The sequence below is a fragment of the Phyllobates terribilis genome, unplaced genomic scaffold (assembly GCF_046119375.1).
Source record: "Phyllobates terribilis strain yellow unplaced genomic scaffold, ASM4611937v1 Scaffold_2__4_contigs__length_985480577, whole genome shotgun sequence".
In the NCBI taxonomy this organism is placed as follows: Eukaryota; Metazoa; Chordata; class Amphibia; order Anura; family Dendrobatidae; genus Phyllobates; species Phyllobates terribilis.
Genome location: NW_027362762.1, coordinates 687,589,317 through 687,605,188, shown reverse-complemented (window position 1 = coordinate 687,605,188; position 15,872 = coordinate 687,589,317).

The window sequence follows — 15,872 nt, the reverse complement described above, 5'->3', positions numbered from 1 at the left end:
TGGTTATCTGCTGTAGAATCCTCCCAGCCTCAGACACCAAAGTCTGGTAAAGTAAGTCTTTTATCTGCCAAGACAGGCTCTCGTCACCTCTTGTCTCTGGCTTGTGGCTCTCCTCCTGCCACACTTCCTCTTAGGGTGCAATACAACTTTCTGTCCCTGCTCTGCTCTGGGACGAGTCTCAGCCCTGAGACAGGCCATCAAGTTCTTTCTAACCCTGCCCCCAGCACCAGCTTTTATAGGGGCAGCCTGCTCCCCCTACTGGCCTGAGACAGGAGGTACAGCATGCTAATGTTCCCCTGACTAGTGAACCTCCCCCTTGCTCTCAGACACAGCTTTAATTACACTTGTGGCATCCAGGCCAGGGTGACATATTAGCACCTTCATTTTTTCCAACAGTAACAGTATTCCCCAAAATACAATTGAGTAATGATGTTTCTCTGTGTCCCCCATAAAATATTAATGCTTATGTCTCCTTTATGCCCAAATACAGTATAATTGTCTCAACACATTGACATTGTCCCACTATTATGCCTCCATACAAGGGTAACGTCCCTCTTTGTGGCCCCAATATAGTAGTGATAATCCCTTATTTGACCCCATAAATTAACAATGTCCTCCATGTGGCCCCCATATAGTAATAATGTCTGGCAATATAAATTAATATCGGCTATGCTGCTCTCATATACGAAATGCAGCAACGGGGATAATAGAAACAACTACACAAAAGTAAATATAGATGCCAGCAGGTGTAGTTCTATAGAAACTTAAAACTTAACGTTTAATACCATTAAATAAAATATATGCCAAATGCAAGGACCTAAAAACACACAGTTTGACTGCCTGTGGTATATAATAGCCAAGAGAACTTCCATATATTGTTACTTCCAGAGATATAGATATATGTCATATAAGCATATTGCATCTCTAACACAAACCAGGGAAGGAATGGCAAATATGAAAAAAGATAATGAAGCCCACAGTACACTATATCAACTTATTGTACCCCAATATGTGGGAACATGAAAGCATTCACCCTGAGATATGGGAACATGAAAACACTCGCCCCATCAATGGTGACCATTTAACTCTGCTATATAGAAATGGAACATCCTCACCAATTTTGATGACTGTCCATGCTCTCGGATCTCAGAGGGGGCTCCATATGATGGTGGTGAACCGAAATTCATAAGGTCACCAACCAAATACCGCTCCCCAGATGCCGCTCCCGACGCGTTTCTTAGCCTTAGCTATTCATCAGGGGAAAGAAAAAAGAGGACATGCGGTATGCACGCTGCCCAAAGTCGCGCAGCTCATTCACCAGACAGCGCTACTTCATGCTCTATTAGATCCTCTTTTGAATCCTAATCGCGCTCTGTTCATAATCGTGTCACTTCCGGTTCCGGTCACCTGACATCCGGTATGTGGAACGCAGATGCCGGCCGTGACACGCAGACGTCACTTCCGGTATGCGCGTCATAGACAAGGAAAAATCGCACATAACGGAGCGATAGCTAGGGGACACGCAGGATCACCAGCCGGCATCCTGCTTTGGATGTCACCATAAAAGGAGTCTCATCCATGAATATCCCAAGCCATGGAAGGTGTCCAGAACATATAATAACTGGCACTTATCCTGGCAACATACCATATGTACCGCGGTATATATAAAACACGCGTTCATTTTACCCCAGTGGTTAGAAAGCTGGAAATGCTTCATAGGTCCAGAATCGCACAGTGAAGCTACGGCCCAACCCCAGGAGCGCACTTTAAACCCAAAATAGTAATGAAAGAAAAATGACAAAAACAGAAACAAAAGAATATATAAAAATAGGAAGGAGAGGGGCATGAAGGGATATGAGGGAACCATGGAGAGGGACCGCACCTCATAGAATTGGAGAGTTAGAGGAATGTATGTAGGGAGCCAGGGGACCTATAAACATCCCTATTCAGCACCTGAAGTAATATCCCTACCTGACAGTGGAGGTTGGCACCCTATAAACCTGCGCAAATGGCGCCCCCACTCCTCGACGGCTGTCCCTACACTCCTCTCCCTAGTTCACCCTATATCTATAGGAACGGCCTATAAGACAGCTGCTCATTGAGGCCGTAGGGAGCCGTTGTCCGCATTCTGAAGATCCACTTCGTCTCTCTTTGCAGGATCAGTTTGTCCCAGTCGCCCCCTCTTGGTGGGGCCGTAACTTTGTCAATTCCCATGTAGCGTATTATATCCCTACTGTTCGGATGTACGTTATTCACGTGTTTTGCCAGGGGGGTATCTCTTTTCAGGGCGATATCTCTTTGGTGCTCTCCTACTCTTCTTCTCAATTCTCTCTTTGTCTTCCCTATATATTCCATTCCGCAGACACATTTAGCCATATAGATAATTCCCTTCGATCTACAATTAATGAAGTGTTTGACAACAAATGTTTTTCCGGTGACATTACTTATGAAGTCTTTCCCTTGCGTAATAACTTTACATGATACGCATCCACTACATCTAAAACAGCCAGTTATGGAGCTTTTCAGCTTTTTGTTCCCCATATGGCCCATATAGTGACTGTGGACCAATCTGTCCCTAAGGGATCTGCCCTTTTTATATGTAATCATAGGTCTTGAGTCAACCATGTTACCAATATCCTCATCCATTAATAGAATCGGCCAATGTTTTTGTAATATCCTACGGACTGTATACGACTGATTAGTGAAAGTAGTGATGAGTCTGCAGAAGGTGTTGTCCTTATCCACATTTGGGGATGGGTGTAAAAAGGAGGAGCGGTCCCTGGCCAGAGTCCCCCCATAGGCCTCAGCTATCACCTTCTTAGGGTAACCCCTCTCATGAAATCTCTGACAGAGATCGGTGGCCTGGGCTCTAAAAGTGGCATCGTCCGAGCAGTTCCTCCGGACCCTCATGAATTGCCCCTTCGGTATGCCCCTCTTAAGTGGGGCTGGATGGTTACTTTCCCACCTGAGGAGAGAATTCGAGGCAGTTTTCTTCCTATATGTACTGGTCTCTATCTCCCCATCCTTTCCTATCCGTATCAAGATGTCCAGAAAGGGCAACTCCTGGGGGCCAAACTCAAAAGTGAAGTGTAGGTTAAGGTCATTATGATTAAGCCTTTCTACAAGGTTTCCAAAGGATGTTTTGTCCCCATTCCACAGAACTAGGACGTCGTCGATATATCGAACCCATAGCAAAATGTTTTCACCACCTTCAATAGGGATGTCTCCAAAAACCACGGTTTCCTCCCACCAACCCAGGTATAAATTGGCATACGATGGGGCGCATGGGCTCCCCATCGCAGTACCCCTGAGCTGGTGGAAGTACTTCCCACCGAAAAGAAATACGTTTTTTGTCAGGCAAAACTGAAGGGCCTTCATCACAAAGTGATTGTGTCGCTCAAATTGTTTGCCTCTCCCCATAAGGAAAAAACGTATCGCCTCCAGACCCCTATCATGGGGAATTGAGGAGTATAATGACTCCACATCAATGCTAGCCAAAGTCACGTCTTTGTCAACCGTCATACCTTCTAGTTTTCGAAGCAGGTCATTGGTGTCACCGACAAATGAGTTTAAGCTTACAACAAAGGGTTTAAGTACCTTCTCCAAATATATTCCCAAATTTTGCGTTAGGTTGTTAATTCCCGATATTATGGGTCGTCCTTTCAGTGGATTCAGGCCCTTATGTACCTTTGGGAGACTATAGAAGGTAGACATAACTGGATGGATTGGACAGATAAAGTCTCTCTCCTGTTTATTTAGGGTACCATCCCTCATGGCCTCATTTGCCAGTTCCTCCAAATCTTGGGAGAATCTTTTCGTGGGATCCGCCTTTAATGTGCTATAACACTCCTTAACGTTGAGTATAGCACTGCACATCAGGTAGTACTCACTGGTATCCATGATCACCACGTTACCCCCTTTATCTGAAGGTTTTATGGTGATATGTTCATCATTTTCTAGTGACCTCAATGCCTGCATCTCGCAACGAGTGAAATTGTGTCTAAAGCGTCTGGAATCATTTTCCAGGTCCCTCAAATCTTTAGTCACCATGTTCAAAAATACATCAATAGGGCTCAAATCACTCTGTGGAGGTGGCATTTTGGTACTTTTCAGTTTCAAATTGGTGAATGGGCCATTCCCCTCAAGGTTAGGATCCACATCACCAAGGTGAAAAAGGGTTCTAATATCAGGTAGAAGTTCTTCACGAACCCCCAGATCCGCGCATGCCTGTTTATCAATCTTGATATAGTGCTTGCGCCACTTCAACTTGCGCACAAATAAATTTACGTCTTTTATGGTCTCAAAAGAGTTGTAGTCTGTTGTCGGTACAAAAGTCAGACCCCTATTCAAAACCTCCAGTTCTACAGAGGTGAGGCTTCTCGATGATAAGTTTATGATTTGGGGATTCATAATGTCGGTGTGGGGGTACTCAGATTGAGGCGATTGCGTAATGGATACCCCTCCTCTAAAAAAAGCCCAGAGGGGGATCTCCTATTACTAGTGTTTCTGCCACGGATCCTACCGCCACCTCTTCCCCTCTGTCTGCCACGATATGGTTTGGGTCTGACCTCTGACTCTGAAAAGTCAGTGTCAGTATACGAAATATCTGTATCTGGGTATCTTGGGCTCCTGTTAGAGAGGAAATTATAAGCCTTATTTTCCTTGAACTCTTGTAGATCTTTAATGAAAAATTTGTGCTTCCGTTCCTTCAGATGATATTGAAATCTTTCTATTGTGTTCTGAAGTAACGTTTCCTTAGCGTTAAATTCAGGTTCCAAGGAAAATTTTTTTGTTAATTCCACTTGTGTTCTCAATGATTCATTCAAAGCGGCTAAAGTAATCCTCTCCTCATCTAGGAGCAATTTCATGAATCGTAGAGAACTCGCGGTCGCCTCTTTTTCCCAGAGGCCCAGTAGGGTCTGACTCCTGTACCGAAAAGAGGGGAACAGAGTGATCCGGAGGTTCCTCGGGACGATGCCTGCCCTTAAATAATTCTCAAGTGTTTGTACCTCCCACCAAGATGTGATCTGCTGTTTGTAGATTTTTGTTAATTCTCTAAAAGCGGCCGAAAAAGTGGGGGTGTATTTTTTTTGGGCAAAAGTGCGCTCAGAAAAGACCTCTTTGGCCTCAGTAGCCCACTGGCTAGTGTCTATTCCCACTGACAGAAAACAAGCCATACCACTTATATTTCAAGTATCAAAATGCAGCAACGGGGATAATAGAAACAACTACACAAAAGTAAATATAGATGCCAGCAGGTGTAGTTCTATAGAAACTTAAAACTTAACGTTTAATACCATTAAATAAAATATATGCCAAATGCAAGGACCTAAAAACACACAGTTTGACTGCCTGTGGTATATAATAGCCAAGAGAACTTCCATATATTGTTACTTCCAGAGATATAGATATATGTCATATAAGCATATTGCATCTCTAACACAAACCAGGGAAGGAATGGCAAATATGAAAAAAGATAATGAAGCCCACAGTACACTATATCAACTTATTGTACCCCAATATGTGGGAACATGAAAGCATTCACCCTGAGATATGGGAACATGAAAACACTCGCCCCATCAATGGTGACCATTTAACTCTGCTATATAGAAATGGAACATCCTCACCAATTTTGATGACTGTCCATGCTCTCGGATCTCAGAGGGGGCTCCATATGATGGTGGTGAACCGAAATTCATAAGGTCACCAACCAAATACCGCTCCCCAGATGCCGCTCCCGACGCGTTTCTTAGCCTTAGCTATTCATCAGGGGAAAGAAAAAAGAGGACATGCGGTATGCACGCTGCCCAAAGTCGCGCAGCTCATTCACCAGACAGCGCTACTTCATGCTCTATTAGATCCTCTTTTGAATCCTAATCGCGCTCTGTTCATAATCGTGTCACTTCCGGTTCCGGTCACCTGACATCCGGTATGTGGAACGCAGATGCCGGCCGTGACACGCAGACGTCACTTCCGGTATGCGCGTCATAGACAAGGAAAAATCGCACATAACGGAGCGATAGCTAGGGGACACGCAGGATCACCAGCCGGCATCCTGCTTTGGATGTCACCATAAAAGGAGTCTCATCCATGAATATCCCAAGCCATGGAAGGTGTCCAGAACATATAATAACTGGCACTTATCCTGGCAACATACCATATGTACCGCGGTATATATAAAACACGCGTTCATTTTACCCCAGTTATTATATGTTCTGGACACCTTCCATGGCTTGGGATATTCATGGATGAGACTCCTTTTATGGTGACATCCAAAGCAGGATGCCGGCTGGTGATCCTGCGTGTCCCCTAGCTATCGCTCCGTTATGTGCGATTTTTCCTTGTCTATGACGCGCATACCGGAAGTGACGTCTGCGTGTCACGGCCGGCATCTGCGTTCCACATACCGGATGTCAGGTGACCGGAACCGGAAGTGACACGATTATGAACAGAGCGCGATTAGGATTCAAAAGAGGATCTAATAGAGCATGAAGTAGCGCTGTCTGGTGAATGAGCTGCGCGACTTTGGGCAGCGTGCATACCGCATGTCCTCTTTTTTCTTTCCCCTGATGAATAGCTAAGGCTAAGAAACGCGTCGGGAGCGGCATCTGGGGAGCGGTATTTGGTTGGTGACCTTATGAATTTCGGTTCACCACCATCATATGGAGCCCCCTCTGAGATCCGAGAGCATGGACAGTCATCAAAATTGGTGAGGATGTTCCATTTCTATATAGCAGAGTTAAATGGTCACCATTGATGGGGCGAGTGTTTTCATGTTCCCATATCTCAGGGTGAATGCTTTCATGTTCCCACATATTGGGGTACAATAAGTTGATATAGTGTACTGTGGGCTTCATTATCTTTTTTCATATTTGCCATTCCTTCCCTGGTTTGTGTTAGAGATGCAATATGCTTATATGACATATATCTATATCTCTGGAAGTAACAATATATGGAAGTTCTCTTGGCTATTATATACCACAGGCAGTCAAACTGTGTGTTTTTAGGTCCTTGCATTTGGCATATATTTTATTTAATGGTATTAAACGTTAAGTTTTAAGTTTCTATAGAACTACACCTGCTGGCATCTATATTTACTTTTGTGTAGTTGTTTCTATTATCCCCGTTGCTGCATTTTGATACTTGAAATATAAGTGGTATGGCTGGTTTTCTGTCAGTGGGAATAGACACTAGCCAGTGGGCTACTGAGGCCAAAGAGGTCTTTTCTGAGCGCACTTTTGCCCAAAAAAAATACACCCCCACTTTTTCGGCCGCTTTTAGAGAATTAACAAAAATCTACAAACAGCAGATCACATCTTGGTGGGAGGTACAAACACTTGAGAATTATTTAAGGGCAGGCATCGTCCCGAGGAACCTCCGGATCACTCTGTTCCCCTCTTTTCGGTACAGGAGTCAGACCCTACTGGGCCTCTGGGAAAAAGAGGCGACCGCGAGTTCTCTACGATTCATGAAATTGCTCCTAGATGAGGAGAGGATTACTTTAGCCGCTTTGAATGAATCATTGAGAACACAAGTGGAATTAACAAAAAAATTTTCCTTGGAACCTGAATTTAACGCTAAGGAAACGTTACTTCAGAACACAATAGAAAGATTTCAATATCATCTGAAGGAACGGAAGCACAAATTTTTCATTAAAGATCTACAAGAGTTCAAGGAAAATAAGGCTTATAATTTCCTCTCTAACAGGAGCCCAAGATACCCAGATACAGATATTTCGTCTACTGACACTGACTTTTCAGAGTCAGACCCAAACCATATCGTGGCAGACAGAGGGGAAGAGGTGGCGGTAGGATCCGTGGCAGAAACACTAGTAATAGGAGATCCCCCTCTGGGCTTTTTTTAGAGGAGGGGTATCCATTACGCAATCGCCTCAATCTGAGTACCCCCACACCGACATTATGAATCCCCAAATCATAAACTTATCATCGAGAAGCCTCACCTCTGTAGAACTGGAGGTTTTGAATAGGGGTCTGACTTTTGTACCGACAACAGACTACAACTCTTTTGAGACCATAAAAGACGTAAATTTATTTGTGCGCAAGTTGAAGTGGCGCAAGCACTATATCAAGATTGATAAACAGGCATGCGCGGATCTGGGGGTTCGTGAAGAACTTCTACCTGATATTAGAACCCTTTTTCACCTTGGTGATGTGGATCCTAACCTTGAGGGGAATGGCCCATTCACCAATTTGAAACTGAAAAGTACCAAAATGCCACCTCCACAGAGTGATTTGAGCCCTATTGATGTATTTTTGAACATGGTGACTAAAGATTTGAGGGACCTGGAAAATGATTCCAGACGCTTTAGACACAATTTCACTCGTTGCGAGATGCAGGCATTGAGGTCACTAGAAAATGATGAACATATCACCATAAAACCTTCAGATAAAGGGGGTAACGTGGTGATCATGGATACCAGTGAGTACTACCTGATGTGCAGTGCTATACTCAACGTTAAGGAGTGTTATAGCACATTAAAGGCGGATCCCACGAAAAGATTCTCCCAAGATTTGGAGGAACTGGCAAATGAGGCCATGAGGGATGGTACCCTAAATAAACAGGAGAGAGACTTTATCTGTCCAATCCATCCAGTTATGTCTACCTTCTATAGTCTCCCAAAGGTACATAAGGGCCTGAATCCACTGAAAGGACGACCCATAATATCGGGAATTAACAACCTAACGCAAAATTTGGGAATATATTTGGAGAAGGTACTTAAACCCTTTGTTGTAAGCTTAAACTCATTTGTCGGTGACACCAATGACCTGCTTCGAAAACTAGAAGGTATGACGGTTGACAAAGACGTGACTTTGGCTAGCATTGATGTGGAGTCATTATACTCCTCAATTCCCCATGATAGGGGTCTGGAGGCGATACGTTTTTTCCTTATGGGGAGAGGCAAACAATTTGAGCGACACAATCACTTTGTGATGAAGGCCCTTCAGTTTTGCCTGACAAAAAACGTATTTCTTTTCGGTGGGAAGTACTTCCACCAGCTCAGGGGTACTGCGATGGGGAGCCCATGCGCCCCATCGTATGCCAATTTATACCTGGGTTGGTGGGAGGAAACCGTGGTTTTTGGAGACATCCCTATTGAAGGTGGTGAAAACATTTTGCTATGGGTTCGATATATCGACGACGTCCTAGTTCTGTGGAATGGGGACAAAACATCCTTTGGAAACCTTGTAGAAAGGCTTAATCATAATGACCTTAACCTACACTTCACTTTTGAGTTTGGCCCCCAGGAGTTGCCCTTTCTGGACATCTTGATACGGATAGGAAAGGATGGGGAGATAGAGACCAGTACATATAGGAAGAAAACTGCCTCGAATTCTCTCCTCAGGTGGGAAAGTAACCATCCAGCCCCACTTAAGAGGGGCATACCGAAGGGGCAATTCATGAGGGTCCGGAGGAACTGCTCGGACGATGCCACTTTTAGAGCCCAGGCCACCGATCTCTGTCAGAGATTTCATGAGAGGGGTTACCCTAAGAAGGTGATAGCTGAGGCCTATGGGGGGACTCTGGCCAGGGACCGCTCCTCCTTTTTACACCCATCCCCAAATGTGGATAAGGACAACACCTTCTGCAGACTCATCACTACTTTCACTAATCAGTCGTATACAGTCCGTAGGATATTACAAAAACATTGGCCGATTCTATTAATGGATGAGGATATTGGTAACATGGTTGACTCAAGACCTATGATTACATATAAAAAGGGCAGATCCCTTAGGGACAGATTGGTCCACAGTCACTATATGGGCCATATGGGGAACAAAAAGCTGAAAAGCTCCATAACTGGCTGTTTTAGATGTAGTGGATGCGTATCATGTAAAGTTATTACGCAAGGGAAAGACTTCATAAGTAATGTCACCGGAAAAACATTTGTTGTCAAACACTTCATTAATTGTAGATCGAAGGGAATTATCTATATGGCTAAATGTGTCTGCGGAATGGAATATATAGGGAAGACAAAGAGAGAATTGAGAAGAAGAGTAGGAGAGCACCAAAGAGATATCGCCCTGAAAAGAGATACCCCCCTGGCAAAACACGTGAATAACGTACATCCGAACAGTAGGGATATAATACGCTACATGGGAATTGACAAAGTTACGGCCCCACCAAGAGGGGGCGACTGGGACAAACTGATCCTGCAAAGAGAGACGAAGTGGATCTTCAGAATGCGGACAACGGCTCCCTACGGCCTCAATGAGCAGCTGTCTTATAGGCCGTTCCTATAGATATAGGGTGAACTAGGGAGAGGAGTGTAGGGACAGCCGTCGAGGAGTGGGGGCGCCATTTGCGCAGGTTTATAGGGTGCCAACCTCCACTGTCAGGTAGGGATATTACTTCAGGTGCTGAATAGGGATGTTTATAGGTCCCCTGGCTCCCTACATACATTCCTCTAACTCTCCAATTCTATGAGGTGCGGTCCCTCTCCATGGTTCCCTCATATCCCTTCATGCCCCTCTCCTTCCTATTTTTATATATTCTTTTGTTTCTGTTTTTGTCATTTTTCTTTCATTACTATTTTGGGTTTAAAGTGCGCTCCTGGGGTTGGGCCGTAGCTTCACTGTGCGATTCTGGACCTATGAAGCATTTCCAGCTTTCTAACCACTGGGGTAAAATGAACGCGTGTTTTATATATACCGCGGTACATATGGTATGTTGCCAGGATAAGTGCCAGTTATTATATGTTCTGGACACCTTCCATGGCTTGGGATATTCATGGATGAGACTCCTTTTATGGTGACATCCAAAGCAGGATGCCGGCTGGTGATCCTGCGTGTCCCCTAGCTATCGCTCCGTTATGTGCGATTTTTCCTTGTCTATGACGCGCATACCGGAAGTGACGTCTGCGTGTCACGGCCGGCATCTGCGTTCCACATACCGGATGTCAGGTGACCGGAACCGGAAGTGACACGATTATGAACAGAGCGCGATTAGGATTCAAAAGAGGATCTAATAGAGCATGAAGTAGCGCTGTCTGGTGAATGAGCTGCGCGACTTTGGGCAGCGTGCATACCGCATGTCCTCTTTTTTCTTTCCCCTGATGAATAGCTAAGGCTAAGAAACGCGTCGGGAGCGGCATCTGGGGAGCGGTATTTGGTTGGTGACCTTATGAATTTCGGTTCACCACCATCATATGGAGCCCCCTCTGAGATCCGAGAGCATGGACAGTCATCAAAATTGGTGAGGATGTTCCATTTCTATATAGCAGAGTTAAATGGTCACCATTGATGGGGCGAGTGTTTTCATGTTCCCATATCTCAGGATGAATGCTTTCATGTTCCCACATATTGGGGTACAATAAGTTGATATAGTGTACTGTGGGCTTCATTATCTTTTTTCATATTTGCCATTCCTTCCCTGGTTTGTGTTAGAGATGCAATATGCTTATATGACATATATCTATATCTCTGGAAGTAACAATATATGGAAGTTCTCTTGGCTATTATATACCACAGGCAGTCAAACTGTGTGTTTTTAGGTCCTTGCATTTGGCATATATTTTATTTAATGGTATTAAACGTTAAGTTTTAAGTTTCTATAGAACTACACCTGCTGGCATCTGCTCTCATATACGGTAGTAATAATTTCCCTCATTCTTGGCCCCCATATGGTAATAATGTCACCTAATTCTGGCTACTATGTAGTAATGATGTCCCCCAATTCTGATCCTAATTAGTAATAATGTCCCCCATACATTAACAACATCTTCCATATGACCACCATATAGTAATAATATCCCCCAATTTTGGCTCCATAAATTAATAATGCCCCCCTATCTGGCCCCCATATAGTAATGAGGTCCCGCAATTCTGGTTCTCATAAATTATTAAAGCCTACATTCATGCTCATCGTTAGTGGCACCCTTGAAGTTTAAGTACATTACGTGGAAGTTCTCCTGAAAAAAATGAATCAATTGAAACAGATTTTTTGGATAGAGCACTCGTGTTAAATACAAAAGAGCAAATGATGATCAATAATTTAAAACCCAAAAAAAGTGGGAGGGAAAAATAGAAAAACCTAAAGCTTGCTGTGTCACTGGTATTGGCATCCTTTACATTAAGTATGAAAACACATTTTGACTCACCTGTGGTAAATCACAAAAGAGATTGACCTGTGATTAATTGTCAGTGCCCATGTGCCATGAATTAGCCAATGAATGATAACTTAAGTGTTTTAAAAAGCCAAATGGTAGGTCCTGTTCCTTTGTCACAATGGTAAAGACAAATAACCTTTCTGAGGAGATCACAGCTACTATTATTAGCAAACAAAAGACTTCCAAAAGGTATAAGGCCATCTCCAAAGACCTTGGTATCCCAGTGTCAACAATGCGCAATGTTATTAAGAGTTTGCCAGAAAAAAAGAGAGGGGTCGCTCACTGGTCTATTCGGGTGCTCTGAAGAAAAAAGTAATCTCAATTGCAAAAAGAACTTCGGCACTCCATACATGAATATATAAGAAATATTGTATCTAGACTAATGTCACTTTGAAAAATGAAGGTTTTTTGCGCATAATTTGGCCAATTTACGTGTGCCCATCAACCATGACAAGGTCACCTTCGTATGATGGGAAACTACGCTACGCTACGGATCCATCATGCTGTGGGGTTGCTTTGCTGCGTCTGGTACTGGAGAACGTGACCGTATCACAGGAATCATGAAATCAGAGAATCATCCTTGGGTACAATTTCAAGATACCTGAAGGTGCCTCGTTCATCTGTACAAACAATTGGGAATGTCCAGCCATCATACCGCTCAGGAAGGAGACGGGTTCTGTGTCCCAGAGATGAACGTACTTTGGTCCGACATGTGCATATCAACCCAAGGACAAAAGCAAAATATCTTGTGAAGATGATGGCGGAAGCTAGTAAGATTGTGTCAATAACCACAGTGAAACGAGTACTGTATCAACATGGGCTGAAAGGCCACTCTGCCAGGAAGAAGCCATTACTCCAAAAGAAACATAAAAAAGCCAGATTAACGTTTGCAAATGCACACAGGAACACAGACCTTAATTTTTTAAGAAATCTCCTGTGGTCTGATGAAACTAAAATTGAACTTTTTGAGGATAATGACCATTGTTACATTTGGAGGAAAAAGGGAGAAACTTGGAAACCTAAGAATACCATCCCAACTGTGAAACACAGGGGTGGCAGCATCAGGTTGTGGGGTTGTTTTGCTGCAGGAGGGACTGGTGCACTTCACAAAATATGAGATGGCATCATGAGAAAAGATTATGTGGCAATACTGAAGCAACATCTCAAGACATCAGACAGGAAGTTAAAGCTTGGGCGAAAATGCGTCTTCCAAATGGACAATGACCCGAAGCATGCTGCCAAAATGGTAACAAAGTGGCTTAAGGATAACAAAGTAAATTTTTTGGAGTGGCCATCACAAAGCCCTAATCTCAGTCCTATTGAAAATTAAATTTATGGGCAAAGCTGAAAAAGCAGATGCAAGCAAGGTGACCTATAAACCTGGATCAGTTACACCAGTTTTGTCAGGAGGAATGGGCCCAAATTCCACCCAACTATTGTGAGAAGCTTGTGGAAGGATATCCCAAATGTTTGACCCAAGTCATTCAGTTTAAGAGCAATGGTACCAAATACTAATGAAATGTATGTAAACTGTTGACTTTGCAGTAAGTAATAAAAATGCCTTAAAATATTCTCTCTCTCTCATTATTCTGGCTTTTGGCAAATATTAAAAATTATGGTAATACTAACTGACCTAAAACGGAAAAGGTTTATTCTGATTTTATGTCAGATATTGAGAAAAACATGCATATGTGTCTTTTTATATAGTGTATAAAAACTTCTGGTTTCAACTGTAACTTTGATACATTTCCATTTATTACTGAAGATATTGTACAGTCTATGAAAAAAGGATAGAGTGCCAATAATGGCGAGCAGCACTGTATGTGGCTGCCATATAGTAGTAAAGTTTCCCTATATGACCCCCAAATTTTAATTATGTCCTCTATTTCTGGCCCTCATATTGTAATAATGTCCTCCAGTTGTGACCCCCATATTCTAATAATATCTCCCAATTCTTGCCCATATACAGTACAGACCAAAAGTTTGGACACACCTTCTCATTTAAAGATTTTTCTGTATTTTCATGACTATGAAAATTGTACATTCACACTGAAGGCATCAAAACTATGAATTAACACATGTGGAATTATATACTTAACAAAAAAGTGTGAAACAATTGAAAATATGTCTTATATTCTAGGTTCTTCAAAGTAGCCACCTTTTGCTTTGATGAATGCTTTGCACACTCTTGGCATTCTCTTGATGAGCTTCAAGAGGTAGTCACCGAAAATGGTTTTCACTTCACAGGTGTGCCCTGTCAGGTTTAATAAGTGAGATTTCTTGCTTTATAAATGGGGTTGGGACCATCAGTTGTGTTGTGCTGAAGTCTGGTGGATACACAGCTGATAGTCCTACTGAATAGACTGTTAGCTGCTTTTTTCTTGCCATAATACAAATTCTAAGCAAAGAAAAACGAGTGAGCAGCATTACTTTAAGAAATGAAGGTCAGTCAGTGCGAAAAATTGGGAAAACTTTGAAAGTGTCCCCAAGTGCAGTTTCAAAAACCATCAAGAGCTACAAACAAACTGGCTCACATGAGGACCGCCCAAGGAAAGGAAGACCAAGAGTCACCTCTGCTTCTGAGGATAAGTTTATCCGAGAAACCAGCCTCAGAAATCGCAGGTGAACAGCAGCTCAGATTAGAGACCAGGTCAATGCCACACAGAGTTCTAGCAGCAGACACATCTCTACAATAACTGTTAAGAGGAGACTTTGTGCAGCAGGCCTTCATGGTAAAATAGCTGCTAGGAAACCATTGCTAAGGACAGGCAACAAGCAGAAGAGACTTGTTTGGGCCAAAGAACACAAGGAATGGACATTAGACCAGTGGAAATCTGTGCTTTGGTCTGATGAGTCCAAATTTGAGATCTTTGGTTCCAACCACCGTGTCTTTGTGCGACGCAGAAAACGTGAACGGATGGACTCTACATGCCTGGTTCCCACCGTGAAGCATGGAGGAGGAGGTGTGATGGTGTGGGGGTGCTTTGCTGGTGACACTGTTGGGGATTTATTCAAAATTGAAGGCATACTGAACCAGTATGGCTACCACAGCATCTTGCAGCGGCATGCTATTCCATCCGGTTTGCGTTTAGTTGGACCATCATTTATTTTTCAACAGGACAATGACCCCAAACACACCTCCAGGCTGTGTAAGGGCTATTTGACCAAGAAGGAGGGTGATGGGGTGCAACGCCAGATGACCTGGCCTCCACAGTCACCAGACCTGAACCCAATCGAGATGGTTTGGGGTGAGCTGGACCGCAGAGTGAAGGCAAAAGGGCCAACAAGTGCTAACCATCTCTGGGAACTCCTTCAAGATTGTTGGAAGACCATTTCCGGTGACTACCTCTTGAAGCTCATCAAGAGAATGCCAAGAGTGTGCAAAGCAGTCATCAAAGCAAAAGGTGGTTACTTTGAAGAACCTAGAATATAAGACATATTTTCAGTTGTTTCACACTTTTTTGTTAAGTATATAAGTCCACATGTGTTAATTCATAGTTTTGATGCCTTCAGTGTGAATGTACAATTTTCATAGTCATGAAAATACAGAAAAATCTTTAAATGAGAAGGTGTGTCCAAACTTTTGGTCTGTACTGTACATTAATAATAATACACATTAATATTAGCCCCCATTGTGCACCTGCAGTTTATAGTCATATACTAATGATGGTTCTGGTGCTGTATTAATGTACTGATAATGGCTCTATTGCTGTATTCATGTACTGATGATGTTTCTGGTTTTGTA